Here is a 19976-nt window from a genome sequence, read left to right as displayed (position 1 = left end):
TTATTACGTTCTTTGAATTTCCGCCCACTCTAAATAAATGACTATCCTTACCGTATTGACAAATTGATTATTAAAACACATCACTATTAGCTACATTCTTATCCTATTGTTAAATGTGAACATGTGGCCACAACTAAATAGAAATGGGAGGTACAAAAGCACACAACCTCTACTCCCATTTTTACTCTTTTATTTTGTCCTTCTTGGTGAGGTTTACCAACTCTGAACCAAATTCAGTCTCAACTTCTGCAGACAATCTACAAAATGACAACGATGCTCTTTAATCACAGCTTCAACAAACAAACCTGAAATCCACTTTAAACACTGACCCAAAACTTGCAATGCATTGGTTTTGTTTAGCACTAAACATTAGTCAGATCCCTGAGACTTCCCACTATTGTCCATTGGCCACAGTGACAGTAACAGTCTTCACTGTGACATAGCTGTGGTTTCTCCACATCTCCCTCTGATTCATGCTGTCAGCAACAACAGCAGGAGGCAAAATGGCAAAAGCAGAGGTACTGCATGTATCTGCAGTTCTATTTCAGCTGGTTAACTCCTGGGGAACATACATACAATGTGGACAATGTAGATCTGACATCCATTTGTGCATACTCTGCATATAATGTGGATGCAGAGTATCAGATCCCCACTCAACAGTAAAGATTAGTGACTAAGCTATAAACAGCAAAGGCAAAAATAAATCAGGCAACATTTAAAGTGTGTGATGTAATAGATGGGCTGTACAGTTGTAAAACGTTTCAATAAAAGCCCCACAATTCCACAAAGAAGGAATCTACAGATTTAAACATAGATTGCAAAAGTGTTTAGAATCTAATGGACCTTACGTAGATGCAGTAATAATTTTGTTCTTCTGATAAATAAGCTTTTTATTACATTTGTCTGAGAACTTTTTGACTCACACATATTAAATGAGAATATATGACAATATACAGCTTTGGAAATAATTTGACCCATCAGAGATTTTACATAGAAATTCAATCCAGCAGTCTTTCAAATAGACATCTGATATTCTGCTCGTCGTATTTGTTTTCCAGCATCTGATGTGCAATACAGTTTATTTTTTTTATTGAATTTGTAAAACAAACACTTCATGTGTGCTTTGCCAGATTGACTCGCATTTGCGCAAATTACTGATGGCAAATGTTGACTTTTTACTACTTTGTGACAATGACACAATAATTATTTCCAAGGCTGTATTAAGAAACGTATCAGAAATTGGTACAATCTCAAATGCTGACATATAGCCTACTGTTTGTTGTTTAGCCCTTAGTAATACTAGTAATACTACTTATAGTCATAACTGTGGTGTATGTAATGCATATGTTATAAACTCATATTTTCATATAGATTATGTACACTTGGTATGTGATAAGTGACTGATCGGTAACATGTATACTAGTGCTGCAACAACGAATCGAGGCAGCCTCGTTTGGCCGAAAAGTAGTGCGCCGTTTATGTAATAAAAGTTGAATATGGAGGGAAAAAATGGCCTAAATCCCACAGTGCAGTACTTTCTGGGTGAAACCAGCCGCTGTGGCCACTGGGAACATAATGTAAATCTAGCTTAAGATAGCCTACGTGTCATGATTACTTTAGCCTGCTACCTAGTTAGACGCTATTGTCGTAATTAATACATTTTCATCCATCTTTGTTTATCAGGCCACCAGACTAATGTTACCTATTGTTGACTGAAACTACTGCACACAATACTAGTTTGATAGCCTATAACCCTGTGGTTCCCAGCCTTTTTTGGCTCGTGACCCCATTTTAACATAAGAAATTTCTAGTGACCCCAGACATACAAAACGGACACTTTTTTTGTTAAACTAATTTGTTTTTGATTATGCAATAGTTTGCTATATTATGTTGCAAGTAAATGTTAATTTTACATGACATTTAGTCTATATAATGTATATTATTATGGACGGAGGCAGAAAAGTCAGGTGTAGATTACTGCACAAAGAGAGAATTTTATTTTCCTTGGTCAGGATATGTACAGTCAGTCCAGCTTGGATTTACAAGGCTGACAATAAATACTGAACAAACAAGAACTCAAACTATGAATTAGGGCTGCTCGATTATAGAAAAAAAAAAAATCCCGATTATTTTAGCAATAATTGAAATCACGATTATTAAAAACGATTATTTGTTAACCTTAAAGTTGTTTATTTTTTTCTTGCAAAACAATGTAAAATATACTCTTTAAACATAAATAAAGCTTTTAACCACTAAAACAAAGTATGTTCACTTTTGTACGAAACAAAAAAATCTTTGAATGCATATAAGTGTACTGTAAATTCAAGTATGTTTCCTTTTGTAAATAAATAGTGCACCGTAATTAAACTGCTATAGACTTGCCATAGAACTGTAGCAATTAAAAAAAAAAAAAAAAAAGCTCACGTAAAGTGCAAATTATAAATTCAAGTATGTTCAATGTAGTATGAAACATAGTAAATTCAGTGGCGTGCTGTGAGGTTTCAGTTAAGGCCTTCTGTATACATCAGCCATCTACAAGACATACAGGGGTTGGACAAAATAATGGAAACACCTTCACCTCAAGATGATAATGCCCCAATCCATACAGCTAGAACTGTTAAAGAATGGCATGAGGAACATTCTAATGAAGTTGAGCATCTCGTATGGCCGGCACAGTCCCCAGACCTCAACATTATTGAGCATTTATGGTCAGTTTTAGAGATTCAAGTAAGACGTCGATTTCCACCGCCATCGTCTCTAAAAGAGTTGGAGGGTATTCTAACTGAAGAATGGCTTAAAATTCCTTTGGAAACAATTCACAAGTTGTATGAATCAATACCTCGGAGAATTGAGGCTGTAATTGCCGCAAAAGGCGGACCTACACCATATTAAATTATATTTTGTTGATTTTTTAAGGTGTTTCCATTATTTTGTCCAACCCCTGTACGTTAGGGTTATACAGGTTAGGGTTAGGTTAATACGGGAGTTGCAGCGTAAAGAGATTCGGAAACTGAAGATTGCATTGCGGACGAAGTTGTAGACAGAGTTGTTTTTATGTGTTTTAGTTTTTCATAAGATTATGATAAAGGTGGTGGTGGTTAAACTTTAGATGGTTACAAAGGTTTGCTGTGTTACCAGTCGGTGCGGACACAACTACGAAACACTTTCTGCACGTGATGTGTTTTTGCACTTCGTTTTCTTCATTAAACCCAAAGTGATTCCATACAATTGAATTTGACTTGCCTTTTGTGTTTACCAAGCACTTCTGCTGTGATTCTCCTGCCATTTTTCCAGACCACTAGGTACAACTTTCCTGGTGGGGTGGACCTGCCGGCTAGCAGGCAGCTGTAGTTTAGAGGGGGGCGGGGCAGAGCAGCTCATGGTAACTTGCATGCGCGTGAATTAAAACGACTCAAAATTAATAATCGTTTTTTCTCGATTACATAATTTTTGTAATCGTTGCGTGTAATAATCAAAATCGTAATTGAATTTCGATTAATTGCACAGCCCTACTATGAATTATAAAAGAGCTGCAGCATCTGAAACCGACCACAATGAACATTTATGGATTGGGATTGTCTCTCTCAACTCACCATATATTTTTATTAATAAGTTTTTATTTTTATGAATTACTATAAATTTCAGGTGACCCCATTTGAATTTCAGGCGACCCCACATGGGGTCCCGACCCAAAGGTTGAAAAACACTGCTATAACCAGAGCTGGTTGAAGACTACATCTTATTAGACACTGGCCATAACAAGCCTAGGTAGCAGACTAGTACTCACTAACTATAACCGAAGCCATTGTGGGGATGCAATCATTAGTGAGTTGTCTGCAGCCTATATTACTTTGGGTTAAATACCGGTCTTTGAGAATAGAGTCTTTTGTGTTTTTCCGATGAATCGACTAGTTATTAAAATAATCTACAGATTAATCAATCTGTTTAGTTGCAGCCCTAATGTATACAACATCACTGTTAATATTAGAGGCTATAAATGATATATACAACATTTCCAAAAGGAACTCTCAGAAGTACCACACTGCAGAGTTTTAAAGCTCAAAGTGCCTTCGATGGTTATTTCAGGCTGAGAAGATGGAGCTTCGCCTCAAAACTTCTGCCACATAATAACCTGCACACATTGAGCGCACACTGAAGTGTTTGATTTTCTGCAGGGAGTGGTCACTTCCAATAACACTTCAGCAGGAAGTTCCTGCCTCCTGTAGCCAGCCAATGGGAGCACAGTTCGAAGGTTCCATTAAGGAAGTCCCATGTTCCCTTCAGCACTCTCTTCTCTGCTCACGACAGACTCTGTTTTTTCCTGCCTGTCAATGCCAGGAACCCATTAAGGAGCAATGGCAGGGATGCAGCAGAAGGAAACAATGTAAGGATGGACCTCACCATTGTTCTTCAGCGCTGCTCCTTGAGAAATGTCCGGTTTTGTTTGCTTTATTTCTGGCTAAGCTGTGAGGGAGGACCATGCCTTGAATTTCACCTGTAAAAGTGTCTCTATAAATGATGGCTGTGCTTTTAGCTCACTCTAAACCACATCCTTACTCTCATGTTTACTTCAATACTGGCATATTTTAAGGTGGTAAGCCATCAGAGTGGTGCTTTACTCATAATACTTTGTCAGTCATTGACATGTTAATGTGTTTTCTTCAATTTTCTTTCTTTTGGGATTTTCCACTTTGACACTGCTTTCCAAACAGTCTCTACTGGTGAATAAAACAATGTACAAAAATAACAAAAGGGGCTAAGTAACTTAACTATAAACTTTTTAGCTTTGGTAAGTATCTGACAAAAACACAGTGGAGTATTAAAACACTCAGAATATAAAACGGATATAATATTTTGGAAATTGCATGAAAGCATCATATTCCAAAAAGAGAAAAGCAGGCTTGTGTCCCCTCCAGAGCAGCAGACAAAGAACAACAGAAAGCAGCTTGTACAGTTACTGATTTCCATACGCCCCCTCAGCAATGACCTGTTGTCCATCTCAGTGAACTCTGTCCAGTCCAATTCACCAACTCACACACACACACACACACACACACACACACACACACACACACACACAAAACACAGCCCACAAATGTATGCACACCATAACCTGCTGTTTTACAAAGACTGATTAGAATCATGGCAATTATAAAAAGACACTTTTTTAAAATGTAAAATGAAACAAAAAAAAGCACTTGTGTGTTATAGAATAATCTAAAAAGTACTTTCCTTTGTCACATTCTCTCTGAAATATATATATATATAAAAAAAAAGAAATACAGTTTCCATGCAGCATCAGAACATTAGAGTAGGCTGACTGATGGAATATTTGTTTTCAGAAATTATGTCTGAACTGTAGCTGTTAAGTTGCTTTTTGTTGCTTTTCTTAAGGCGGCTGCTTCATTAACATTCATTGTTAATGAAGAATGTGTTAACAAACTTCAGTCTATGCAGCTACTGTACATTGTTTTCCACAACCTGACTTATCCACCCACACATACCGTAGACTACAGAGGCAATTGTCAGCTCAAGTATTCAATTGTGCTCTTTTCTGACATCTTAAATAAAATGGGAACATAAACAACACATCATCACGAATGAGCTCTTGATATCCAGGATTAAAAGAAACTACTTGTACAGCACAAAAATCAGGTGTGGCAGATTCCCCACTGATGCATTATGTTGCTGATCAGTTATTCATTTGACTTTTGCATTCATCCAGTTTATCTACTGGGTGGATTGATAGATCAAATGAGCTCTGTGTCTGTAGTTTGGCGTTGTGATGTACAGATCTAAGCCAGCTGACATTCCTTCAAACACAAAATGTGCTTTCAGGGCAAAGCAAGAAATTTCCATACCTTGGCAGTGACTTCAATGATGTCTGGCTTCTGCTCAAAAAATAGACTCTATCCAACCACAGCAAACTCTTGAATGTCAGGGGCCAGAGCGCTAATGGCTAAAAGATTTTATGAAAAAAATATATTTCAAAATCTTTTTTAAAACTGGTTATTATGCTTTGTCAAAATATTTGTCTTCATCCTTTTCCAGATGAATTAGGTTAACTTAAAGGGGGAAGTCATATACCAGAGCATGCTTAGTTCTACCAAAACCACCAACAAATCAATGCTATGTAACACAACAGACTGTATCGCTCACTGAATAAACACAGTTACACACACCTGTATTATGATATCATCAAGTTTTCTCCTTCAAACTAAAACTCATAGGTGTTTATTTTAACAGTCAGTCAAAATAACACTGTCTTATAATCTTCACGTGCTGCATCGGCTGATAGTTTACATTATTTCTCTGTTAGCTTAGCTCAGTTTTTAGGCAGAAAACAGCCACAATAAAACCACAAATCACCTCTGTTTTCTGTACAGTTTACGTTGTCAATATCTGCGCAAAAGATCTATTTGGAATCGAACAAACCAGATCAGAACTGTCAGAGTTTAGTCTGAGCTGTAGATCAACAAATGGCAACTTGGCAAAGATAATAACATCAAATAATAACTTTATACTTTCATAATCCTCATAATCAAATACACCCATGCAGAAGAAACGCTGCCATTTCAACGTCAAACTCTATGCTTCTAGCTTTTATCACTTTGTCACTTTCTTTGACTCTAAAAGTTGTTTCTTAATGGTTCTCATCCCATCTTGTTACTTTCTAACGCTGTGGTCAAAGGCTCTGGGGCGACTCACTACTCCCTCTAGTGGTCACATACATCACCTGGTCCGCTGATGTAACTAAATTTAGTTCATATCTCTATAATCTAATACTTTGATATCTTTACCAGAACTCAGAGCTCTTTATTCTTCTAAACACTGATGACAACTTTAGGGGGGTTTTTTATACTTAAAAGGGTCATATTTTGCTAAACCCACTTTTATAAGTCTTTGGTACATTAGTTGTGTATGTGGACCCTAATAGTTCATAAAGTTTGAATTTGAACCCTCCAGCTGCTGCAAAGCTATCTTTATATTCATTTTGGCAAAAGTCAAGTGGATTTCTACAACCTGTTTTAATTCCTGCTTCATTTGTTATGTCTAACTTGTTATGTCATAACATTTCCACATATAAGGTCAAGACTTCTGATGAACATTTCACTGAGTATTCCATAATTGTTTATCAGCAGCAGTGGTTGTAGTTAAAAACTGAAAATATGTCCAAACTTCGAGCCCATTTACGTAAAGTATTCAGTTTTTGGCTGAATGGCACAGAGCAGCACAGCCAACAACCTGGAGGGGGCGGGGCATGAAGTGGCTGATGTGTATTTAAAGGGCCAGCGCTCAAAACGACCTTTCTGGTGTCAGTACTCAGAAATAGGGTTGAAGATGAACCTGTGGAGTTGAATTAATGAAGAATTCAGACCCAAGCAGAGCATTTACAGTTTATGAAGACCACAGGGAAATGTTTTAACAGTGGACGCTTATACATCATCCCATACACTGACACCTATTGGTCAGTTATGGGAAGTCCTTTTTTTAAATTTATTTTTAAACAAGATGGCCAACAGGAAGTCCCATTAATATCTTCTATATCAGGACACAGCTGAACTTCAAAAAAATATGCTAGCATCAAGTAACATTAATATTTTGCATATTATCTCCATAAAGTGGGTAACAAATTGTATTAGAATATGTTAAAATGTGACAAAACATCAGATTAGCAGCAGTAAAAATGTTTTTTTTTTTTTTTTAATAGTTAATATACAGTATATCATTATCTGATATTGGTTTGTTAAATACATATTTCTTTGCTTTAAAACTTAAATGCATGATGTCTAGCTGAGTGGACATTTTTGTACCTCCAGTTTTTTCTATCACATTTTTTTCTTGCATAAAGAGGAATAAAAACGTAATATAATTCATTATTCACGCATGAAAGGGTTAAAATGCATAATTCCGTCTAAAAAAAAAAAAGAGCAAAACATCACTCCTTTACAGGGTGGGGAAGCAAAATTTACAATGAAAATTTAGTTGTTTTTTCTCAGCAGGCACTACGTCAATTGTTTTGAAACCAAACATATATTGATGTCATAATCATACCTAACACTATTATCCATACCTTTTCAGAAATTTTTGCCCATATGAGTAATCAGGAAAGCAAACGTCAAAGAGTGTGTGATTTGCTGAATGCACTCGTCACACCAAAGGAGATTTCAAAAATGGTTGGAGTGTCCATAAAGACTGTTTATAATGTAAAGAAGAGAATGACTATGAGCAAAACTATTACGAGAAAGTCTGGAATTGGAGGAAGCAACAAAAGACGTACCAAAGCTTTTATTAAAGCTCTCAAATCCAAAATCCTAAAGGATCCAACCAAATCCATGAGAAAAATGCCAGTTGAACTTGAGGTAGACAACAAGACCGTTAGAAATGCAGTAAAATATGATTTGAAGTTAAAATCTTACACAAGAACACCAAAACACTTGTTGACAACAGCAACAAATCCAACTTTAGCAATTTTTGGGAATCATGTTTATGGCCGCCTTCTAGCCCAGATCTAAACCCTCTGGATTCTGCTATTTGGGGCATTTTAGAACATGCTACCAACAGAACATCACACAGCAATGTCGACTTTCTTAAAGATACTATTGAAGAAGAATGGGAGAAGTTGTCACCCGAATATTTGAGGAACACTTGTGCAAGTTTCAGGAAGCGTGTGAAGGCAGTTATTGAGAAAGGAGGACACATAGAATAAAAAAAATTTCTATTATGTAAATTTTCTTGTGGCAAATAAATTCTCATGACTTTCAATAAACTAATTGGTCATACACTGTCTTTCAATCCCTGCCTCAAAATATTGTAAATTTTGCTTCCCCACCCTGTAAAAGTGGAAATACTACACATTACTTCTTTAAAAGAATTGCTCCTTTTTCTATTATCCGCCCTCAACTTTGCCTCAGCTTCATGGCTTTAGTTTGTGGGAAGCTGAAGATGTGCTGTGGGCTCAGAGTATACTCACACCTCTGGCCCAGTGGGAACTTACCCTTCTGCTGACACTGATAGGAAGCAATACAACTCTGGCTTTAAGATACCGACATGGCAACATGGTGGAGGAGAGAGATGTGAAAGCATGGCACAGCTGAGGCATAGTGTGTCAACAGAGAACGAGATTAGTAGTGCTATCCCTAGGCGTTCGCTCAGCTGGTGTGTGCGAACTGACTCCTGGCTCTCATGTATCTGTGTGTGTTCTCAGCGAGGGGTTTTTTGGCTTCTTTGACTGACACAGACAGAGAGTTTAGGGAGTCCCTCTCCCTCCCACAGCACAGCTAAGAAGCCCTAAAGCTCCTTAACTCAGGCTCTGCCACTTGTTTGATGAAAGAACATAATTTTTCCTTCTTTTTTTTTTTTTTTTTTTAAACTAAAAACACTACGAGATAAAACAATTAAGAAAAATCCAATCTGGTGTCATCCTTCACAGCTCACACACTCTGTTCCAGCTTTGTTTTGTCTTTGTTGTGGGTTATTTGGTTCAAAACTAAACTGAACACCTTTATCCCTTTAAGCGATCACACCACACTCACACTGTGTGGGCCAACAAAGGTATTCAAAGGCATTTTCAGGTTGAGAGGAGCCTTAAGAGGAGTCAGCAGTTGTGAAAGTCTGGAGAATATGAACCACATGGGCGCACTGGGCCCTGGGCCAGTCATGACAGAGCACAGACTGGCATAGACTGGCACCAGCTCACTCCACATGGACACACACTGCTTAGAAAATAAACAACCTTTTGCTTTTTGTTGTAAACAAGCCAGACACACACACACCTACATGTTGAAATCATCTGCCGCATGTGTTTACCACTGTGGCGTTTCCCAGCTCACAGCTATCTTCAGTATGATAAATTAGAATAATTATCAACATGACTATCGTACAAACTCAGAAAACCAGACGCGAGCAGTGTGTGTTTCACTGTGGGTGGCCATTGGTGAGGAAGCACATAGCATGTAAATGGGCTTTGGTCTGTGTAAGAGCAGTCAGCCTATAAGATAAGATGCTCAGTGGAGTGGCTGCAGATTCTGAAGCCCGATGCATGTGTCGATGTATGTGCATGTGCATGTTTCTGTGCTTCGATACACTTTCCATCAGATTAAGCGGCTAAGCCTTTCCTATACAGTTCTACCAAAGGCTTGGGCCCTAATGGTTTGGCCTCCCCTTTAGGATCACATTGGGCCAATTCAGCATCCACTAAATTTAACCCCAGAAACATTCCTTCAGTGTTTTCACCATTACAAGTCACGCACAAGTGAAAACCCTCTGTGCATTCCTGTAATTGTCTATTTATGTGTTCTTTTAATTTGCTTTTTGCTCTTAAATCTTCATTTGCTCAATTCTGACCACTTGAAGGAAGTAAATATCATCCTAGAGACCAGTGGCCACTTGCAGTACTGCAGCAAAGAAAATCCCTGTTGTCTAAAAAGTGGAAATATACGGAAGAGGATTAGAGCCGCTGGGAAAAAAATAAAAAATAAAAATTAAGGTCCAAAATATATTTTTTATTACTATTCTGAGAAAAAAGTTAGAATTCTGATTAAAAAAAAGTCAGAATTGTGACTTTAATCTCAGAATTCTGACTTTTTTTCTCAGAATTCTGACTAAAACTCAGAATTCTGACTTTAATCTCAGAACTCGGATTTTAATCTCAGAATTCTGATTTGAACCTCAGAATTCTGACTTCAATCTCAGAATTCTGACTATAAATTCAGAATTCTGACTTTACTCTCAGAACTCTGACTTGAATCTCAGAACTCTGACTTTTTTCTCAGAATTCTGGTTTTAATCTCTAAATTCTGGCTTTAATCTCAGAATTCTGACTTTTTTCTCATAATAGTAATAAAAAAATATACTGGACCTTAGTTTTCTTTTTTTTCTCAGTGGCCCTATTCCTCTTCCATAGTAATAGGTGAATCTTCATGAATGCATTTAATGTAAATATAAACCCATAGGGGCATCCTTCTGCTTCCACATGACTAACCAGCACAGATGAACACATGAATATCCCCCAAAGGACAATGCTGCAGGATGCCAGTAGTAGGACATTTCTAATTTCCTCTGTTTTATCCAGTTAACTTCCTTCACTGCTTATTACAATTGTCTTTTTAGAACTCTGCATTAAAAATAATGAGATGGACCTTTTCATTTTATGCAACTGACTCAGTTTCTTCAGGCAGAGGTTTCTAATGTTTCCCATGTTAACAAGAGGGATTTATTTTAGCCCTTTTATTAGCAAGGGAGATGACATCCAATCACTATTAATCAGCTATTACTGTGAACGACATAGATGTTATTCTTTTTATAATATGCAAATGTACCCCACCTTCACCTGATGGCAGCCGGGATACGCTCCGGCACCTCCAACCCTTTCGAGGACTAAGCAGGTCTTACAATGAATGAATAATATGGAAGTAGGATGGAGCGATCTCACGAAATAACAAACAGTACTTTCAAAACTTTCCTACTCAGCTAACAAAAGAGATTCAATAGTATACCACTGAATACCATGAAGCATATAAGTGTACAACAGAATACTGAAATCATTTGTTTCAGAAGACGGACAGACAGACGGACGGATTGCGTGCTGGGAATAAGATGACAATGCACCTTCCAAATATTCAACTGGATTGTTGTATGTATAGATGTGTACTGCATTGATTTAATCCAACTAAGCTAGTACTAGTACTAGAACTAGGGCTGCACGATTTTGGCAAAAAAAAAAATCCCGATTTTTTCCTCTAAAAACTCGATTTTCGATTTCTATTTCGATTTTTGGGTATAACTAGAAAAGACAACAGAAGTCAGCATGTCGTTTTCATGAGCAGCCCACAATGCAAGCCACTGCTCTGACCTCAAAGCTGTGATGGGATCACGTGATGAACCCACAGTTTTGTTTTGTTTTTTCTCTTCATTAAATCTTTAAAATGAAGTAGAGTATACAAACAATGTATACAACAAGAAAATAACATAAGTTTGTCAGGGGGAATACACTATAATAAATGTCCAAATCAGAGCAAATACTTATGTTTTTTATAGCCTTTTTGTTTCCACATTTATCTAACAGCTTTAAATAAAGTTCAACATCTTACAAAATATAAATAATATTTGGTTTTGTGTTAAAGAACTTACATTTGTGAATGAAAAATTAGGCAAGTAAGAGGACAAAATTATTTAAAAAAAAAAAAAAAAAAGTGTTTTTTTTTTTTTTTCTTCTTTCTTTTCTGGGTATCTGGCCCACAGCAGTGATACCAGTGTCAGTCAGTGACAGGCATCAGTCGTGCGTGTGTGCGTGGACCAGGTTAATATGAGTGATCCACATGCGGTTCTATTTAAACTGGGGGATCCGTGCGTGGAACAGACCGACCCAGGACACACTGGAGGGATTCTATCTGTGGAGCTGGTGGATGTGTGTGGGCACAGGGCTGTGTGGGCTCCTCTGCTGAGGCTGATGACCCCGAGACCCGGACCCGGTTCGCAAGAAGACAGTACGGTACGGATCCGGGACAACGGAAGATGAGTGATCCCCATCTCGCTATATTTCAATTGCGGGATCCCTGCGTGAAGCCACGGCTTATATTGCTATAAGTACTGCGGGTTCATTAACAGATTTAACGTCTGTGGTCATTACACGGACTTCTGTGACAGACCGCTGTCACAGGAAGAGCCTACGGTAGCCAGCGGGCGCGCGGCCCGGAGGCAGAAGAAAGATGAAATCGATTTTACGATTTCCCTTTTATAAAAATCGTCCTAATTAAAAAATCCGATTTCGATTTAAAATCGATTAATCGTGCAGCCCTAACTAGAACTAAACTAAACTGTAGCGTCACAGGTTGGTAGGTTAGTGAGTATATTTTAGCATTTTAATCATATTAAAGGGTTTGGTTTCAGTCCGCATTAACTTGCAGAGGTTATAACATGTTGTTTTGCTGCTGGTGAAGAAATAATAGCAAAGGCCCGATCCCAATTCACCCCTTACCCCTCCCTCTTGGTCCTTGCACTTGGCACTACCCCTTGAAATGGAGTTGCAAGGGGTAGGGGTTAAAATATTCCCCTACAAAATGGGACAATCCGTCTTCGAGACCTGTTACACCATCAGCAGTCATCAATGCCGCTATAAACAGATATGACAACTAGAGCCCAACTGATTAATCGGCCGGCCGATTAATCGGGCCGATTATAGCGTATCACCAATTAATCAACATCAGCCAGTATGTAGCCGATGTAGCCGATATATTAACTTTTTTGCTGTGCGGAGATTCTGTCGCTCGCTGCTCCTGTGTGTGTGTGTGTGTGTGTGTGTGTGTGTGTATGTGTGTGTGTGTGCTGCCCGGAGAATAAGAGGAACTTTAAAGCAAGTTAGTTTCACTTTCACTTCTGCTCGGACAATGACACTATCACCCCCCCAACACACACAATCACATAATCATGGAGCTACAACCCCACCCCCCACTCCCTGCTTGCGCGCTCTGACAAGGATGGACTGCTTATCCCCCCCCAGCTCCAACCCCCCACCCCAGGGAAAATCACAGACTGCTACCGCGTGCTCTGACGAGGATGGACCGCTAACCCCCCCCCCCACACACACACACACACACACACACACACACACACACCCATGTCCATGCACTTCCTGTCTACCTCACAGTTTCATTCTGCAGGCCCGCCTGGGTGTTAATAGTGTAGGGGAGACTGGGGACAGTTGTGACACAGGTCAGTTGTAACTCTTACAATTGCTCCAATCAGGAACAACTTAGGACTCACCTAATTCACTCTGCACATGCTCAGTTTAGTCCTTAGCCCACATAAGAAGTTGTAGTGCTGTGAGGCAGACACATCAAAATTTGTGAATGAAAACATAATTTTGTGGTAAGTCATCTTTTTTGCTCTAATTATTTTTGTGATCGCATAGTTTGCATTTGAAAGTTGTGTAAATTATATTTGTGAGATAAACACAGATTTATGCAACTGTTTATCCACCTGTCTACAATTATCTAATATAAGATTATTATATCCTGTGTAGAACAGTGTTCTTATTTCATATATCAGCCAATATATCGGTTATCGGCCAATATTGGATATCGGCCGATATATTGGATATCAGCTTTTTTTTTAGCCCCCAGTATCGGTATCTGCATCGGCCCCAAAAATCCCATATCGGTCGGGCTCTAGTGACAACTTTGTTTCCAAAAGTATTCACCATGTTGTCAGCAGCTGAAACCATCTCTGTTGCATGGGCTTTGGTCATCTTTTTGCAGCTATCAACCACAAACTGCAGAAATGCGGTCTATATTGCATTGAAACGGCATTTAATAGTCGAGGAAATTATTAAGTTATTAATAAAGAAAATACATATATTTGTGTGTTTCTTTCATCACACTGCTGCACTTTTTAACCAGGTCTACCTCCACGTTGCCGATGATTCAAACAGAATTATGGGAAATTTCTCATACCCCTCTGTTTGTAGTGTGGTCCTGAAAAATCTCCAAGCAGCCCTCCCCCTTAGCCCTTCTCCTCCAAGTCATCGAGAATCAGGACACCCCTACTCCTTCACATGTACGTGCAAAATAGAGGGGGAGGGGTAATGGGGAGGGCCAAGGGGTGAATTGGGATTGGGCCAAAGACTTACCCTAAGTCCATCATCTACAGGTCTGGCATCTGAACTCAGGCATGCACTGAGTCTGATTTCAACACGTGCTTTAGAGTTATTTAGAGAGTAAAGACATGCCTGGGTTCATTACAAAACTCTGGGACAAATTAGTCGACCGCAATCAAGATAGTAATCAAAATAGCGCAGCTGTACGTAGAAGAATGATGACTAAGGTTTACTTCATCCAGATGTTGTCAATACTATAACAAGACTGGAATAAAATCAGAGTTTGAAGTCAGATACAATGACAAAAAGTCATCACACACCATCTCAGCCTCCAGAAACCAGAGAAAAACTTACAGTTGGTTGTAATTCACCAACATTTTGTAAGAAGTGAGAAAATCATGACTCAGATCATGGATCATGACTCTATTTCAAGAGATGTGATCTTTTGCCAGATCGCCCATCCCTATAAGACCGTTTTGCAAGAGCTAAATCATCTCAACAGAAAGCCAGAAAACATTTTGATGTGTGAGCCAATGAACAACTTTGTGTCAGAAAGAACAGCTGCCATTTTTGAGCTCTTCTAATACAACAACAACAAGTATCTAATAGATTAGACACTTGTTTTATTCATAAATTGAGCGGAAACAAAAAATTAGCAGTAACATAGTGAATGTCAGCCAAACATTATGAATGGTCTTGGATTTGTTCTGCTCACTTCCAACTCTGAACTGTTGCTTCTGGAAACAATGATGATGAAAGCAAAAACAGCAAACTTAAAAATGTTTCAGCGTGATAATCCAAAACAAAGGGTTGGCAAATACTTTGGTGAAAGTAGGGTGATAAATCTAGGCCTATGGATTCATCACAACCTGGAGTCTTGGCTGCTTTGACTTATGAGTCTACAAAACAGACATCACAGTCACGGCTCTTGCAGATAAAGTGCAACAGGCATTCTACCCTCGCAAGGCAAAAACACTTGAGTCATTATTTGAGTCACTAAAAGATCAGTTCAGAACAAATCCTTTCAGTGTTACCAGTGGGACACAAATCTCACAATTGTGAAGCTGTTGATAAAAGTATTTCAATTCTGATCCACTAATTACACTCTTATAAGAATTTAGATTTAGAAATAATCCCAAAATATCACAAGGTTCGAGCTTAAAAAGTGCTTTTTACCTGCTTTTTTTTCCTGAAAAGCTGATATTTCACGGATGCGGTTTCATCAGACAGTGTCAATTTGCAAATCACACATCACAGCATCGTTACAGTCAATGCTCCTAACAGCCGCAAGCGTGTGAGCCGGAATGACTCACCTCTCCACACCTCCAAGGAAATCACACTGACACACAGGGAAACACATACAAACACAGACACACACATACAGCTGGACGCTAATGTGGGTCAGCCGTATCTCGAAGGATAGCATGAGTATGTGTGAACAGCAATATGCCCTTTAACCTAAGCATGCATGGAGCGTTCTTATTGTTAGCAATCGCAGCCCACACAGTGTATCACCAAGTAAACATGTTAAAGGAATGGGTTGCCTTTCTAATGTTGTGTAGCTGTGGTTAGCCAGTCAACCATGGACGATGCTCTGTGGCAGGCAAGGCGAGTGGTGACCAAGACTAACTGTGAATGCATGCAGACCGTAAAAAAGCCGAGATGAGAGACGAGGAGGGGAGGAGGGGGTTGTTGGTGGTGGGGGGGCTGCACTGGAGAGGGATGAAGAGGAGGAGGGTTAGTAAGCAAAGCAAAGAGATGCACGACGAATGCATGCAGATCGCTAAGAAGCAACCAAGCAAAAGCTGCATATATGATCGCATAAAACAACAACCATCCTTCACTTATTTCCCCCTCTGTACCCACTGTCTGCTTAGGGTATTTACTACAGTATGTGTAACCCTATGCATATGGGCCCATGTGCATACTCCAGCTGAAAGACATTAGTCAGGCCAGCAGGGAAATGTACTGAAATCTGGCCCAGATAACAAATGCTTTGGGGGGGGGGGGGCAACAGAGAACTCGGGTGTAGAGAGACGTACAAGACAAACAGACAGAGATGATGAGGCGGCAAGAATGAAGACAGATTTTCTCTCTGTGCTTGTATACATGCACTCATGTATATGCTTGTGTGCATGCATGCCTGGCAGCATCTGATTATCAAACAGATGCTAAAGATCCCAAAGCTAAGAGTAGAACAAAAAACAACAACACAGGGAGATGGATGATAACAGCAAGATTCATCTCAGTATGTCTGGAATGTATGTAAACTACTGGATGTTGGGTTTTGGAATGTGAAGTAAATGCCCATAATGGATGAAAATTAACTGCAGTTGGAAAGTTAATAGTTGGCAGAGTGACAGGAAAAGGGAATTCAAAAACAAATCAGATATCTAAAGAAAGAAGAAGGGGAAATGTGATAAGAGAGTGAAAAAAACAAACACATAGGAGGAGAGCGAAAGACAAAAGTGCAGACCACATCATCCTTCTCTTACCTCTGCAGCTGTGTGAGGTATCCTTTGGGAAAAAAATCTAGTGGAGAGGAAACTTCAGTCTAGCAGCGAAGCTACAGATCCCCACTTTGTAGGTTTTTTTCCAGGGTTATGTACAGTGCTTCTATCTCTACCTATCAGTCAAGAGCAAACTGTTAGGTCCAGTAGTACTGTGTCTACCTGCGTGGGTTGTGTAAATATATCCTAGATGGTGATGAATTGTGGTGAGTGAAAGGAGAGTACTACGCCACAGGGCAGGCAGCCCGGCTGAAACAGGAGAGCTGGGAGAGTAGAGAGCAGACTGAGTAGGATGGGAGAGTTACTGCTTCCTAACATCAGAGCGGCTGAGCTGGATACACCCACCTACTCAGCATGCATCAAATAGGAGTCGCACAGATGCTTAAAAGCATGCAAAAGAGAGAGCGAGAGAGAGCGAGAGAGAGCGAGAGAGAGAGAGAGAGAGAGAGAGAGAGAGAGAGAGAGAGAGAGAGAGAGAGAGGAGACTCCCCATGTATGAGCAGCCAAAGATGTAATCTCATTTGATATATGCACATATGCATGCAGGGTTATGCCCACATGCACACACTCATAACAAACCTCATTAACTCTCTTTCACTGAAAGACACTCACACATTTGCACACAAAAATGAGTCTCTTGACTAAACAGAGCCTGTGTGAAATGTCTGCCGGGGGTTTTCAGTGAAAATAAATAAACTAGCTGAAGGGATGGCAGAGTAAATACCAACTTTGGAGCAAAAACAGCCCCGTATGAGTTTAATTCAGAGCTCAGGGTAAGTTTCTAATAAGATGAAGTGCTAAACTGTGGACTGATTTGGTGCTACCCTAGAAATGATTAATCTGAGGTGGTCATATATGACACAAAACAATAATGAACAACAAACAACATATCCCAAACATTGGTTAATGTTGCACTTAAAATATAAAATATTTATATTTTAAGTGTAAAATATCAGATATTTCTACTTTTTTCTTACCTCCTTCAATGGAACAAACTAGTAGCTTTAAGCTTTATTATCTCTGACTTGCATTTGTTTGGCCTTAGGGCTCTGCACTTAGATGTTACATTACATTAACATGTGTTTTTACTTTGTCTGTAAAAACACTGATAGAAATAAAATTAGCATTATTATTGTACTAATAAATGCTTTATTAACCAGATTATATGACAAGGGGCTCACTTAATAATAATTCTTCTTTTTAAGTGTTCAAAAACATGAGCATCAATACACTAAGAACCATTTGAATGTTTTGTTTTTTGTTTTGTTTTTTTTTAAACAAAAGTAACACACTAGATCCTTGCACGTTAGACAAAGTTCTGAGGGTTTTTTTTTTTTGCTTTTTACAGACATGTAAATTATATAGATTTTTCTGCCAGCCAGCAAATCTATTAAAGTAATTAATGTTTTATAAAGCCATGATGATTGGTTAATGTGTAATGTCTTAATCTGTAGGAATGTGATTTACCACTGATCTGCAAAAAGAGACTAAATAAGGAGGAGAACAAAGTATAGTGTACATAAAGGGGTTTGTTGTTGAGGGCTAAACTGTAGTAGACTGAAGGACATGCTTCTCATTCTTGAAGTGCACCATTGCCTGTCGCTCAACATGCCTTCATTTTCCCTCCAGTGTCCCTCTTTCTGAGGGAGAAGGCGAGCGGAGGCTGCAGAGGGTGTTTCGTGTCATGGGCCAGGGCTTTCAGCTGCCTCACCACCCACCTCTGCTAGTCTGGCCGTGAGAGCGTGTGCCTCCTAGGACAAAGCCGGCCTTGATAAAGACCAATTCCTCTGTTCGGTGGATGGAGACTGGTGCTCATTACTACTGCAGGTTAGGGGTTAAATTCTTGCTGAATGGGCCAGTAGGTGGAATATCTTTGAAATGTTGTAATGCAATAAAGTGTGCATTTTCCCCTTTTGTTTTCTCTTAACTAATCCAGGGAATCTCTCACAAGAATGGGAGTAAATTTAAAGATGGACCATCTCATTTTTCACATCTGATCAAGTTGTCAGGTGTCCTTGTTCACTATATGGCTCTGTCAGTCTAGGTGTATCTCATATGTAATGTAATATCCAATCCAATCCAATTTGCCATGTAGCACAGATATTCAGGTTACTCTAAAAAGAATGCACCAGTTGATAAAAACATGAAGTCTACTTTTAACTCTGCTTTGGTTTCAGGCAACGTCCCTGCAATAGCTCCTTATTAAATCCCAATGAATCACCTGATGGGATTACATGGAATCTATTTTATTATTAAGCACTGTTATAAACCCATTAGACCGAAATATGATGTTCTGATACTGTACACTCAGTGAACTAAAAATAGCCTACACAGATGGAGATTACAGATAATATTTACTGATGTTTGCTGGGGAAAGTGATGGTGAAAACATGTTGTGGCTCCATTCATCCTGACTGGGAATGATGAAAACAACCCCAAAGGAGGTCCTGTACCTCCACATTATAAGCCCCCTTCCATGCACTATCTTCTGTCTCAGCATCATTACTGCAACATCACTTGATCCAAAAGCCTGGAAAACCTGAGTGGATTGTGGAAAGCTACAGCTCATGTCCATCGATGCATCTTTGCTGCTGACCAAGCATCTCCTCTGCAGCAGCAGCAGCACAGGAGGCTGGTCCTGCATTCACTACGTACCATCGCACTGACAAACGCTTATTCTGGCAAAGGGGGAAACGACACACCTGTCATTTTTACGCTGCATCCAGCATCTGCGATCCTCCCCTTATCGTAAAACACACGCCTGCAGCATCACTCAGCCTCAATAACGCACAACACACTGCAACTGATGCAATAACACAAAGCGAAACAGACTCAGATCGGCTGCAACTGAGTGAAAACAGAGGAAATGT

At 39.2% G+C, this 19976-nt stretch overlaps 1 protein-coding gene across 3 annotated transcripts in view; it reads right to left on the bottom strand.

The window, feature by feature from the left end:
- Positions 1-19976, bottom strand: part of kank4 (KN motif and ankyrin repeat domains 4) — a 115624-nt gene that overhangs the window by 95528 nt on the left and 120 nt on the right. For 2 of the 3 annotated variants that reach the window (XM_030132183.1, XM_030132185.1), the window contains exon 1: positions 17092-17424. The exons of the other annotated variant lie outside the window; for it this stretch is intronic. The gene's annotated coding sequence lies outside the window, so the exon portion shown is untranslated. Of the gene's footprint in view, positions 1-17091; positions 17425-19976 lie in introns of those variants that run through there. 3 annotated transcript variants of the gene reach the window in all.

Source organism: Sphaeramia orbicularis, chromosome 4 (assembly GCF_902148855.1).
Source record: "Sphaeramia orbicularis chromosome 4, fSphaOr1.1, whole genome shotgun sequence".
Classification (NCBI taxonomy): Eukaryota; Metazoa; Chordata; class Actinopteri; order Kurtiformes; family Apogonidae; genus Sphaeramia; species Sphaeramia orbicularis.
The sequence above is the reverse complement of the archived record's forward strand: the minus strand, read 5'-3'. Positions and strand labels throughout refer to the sequence as shown.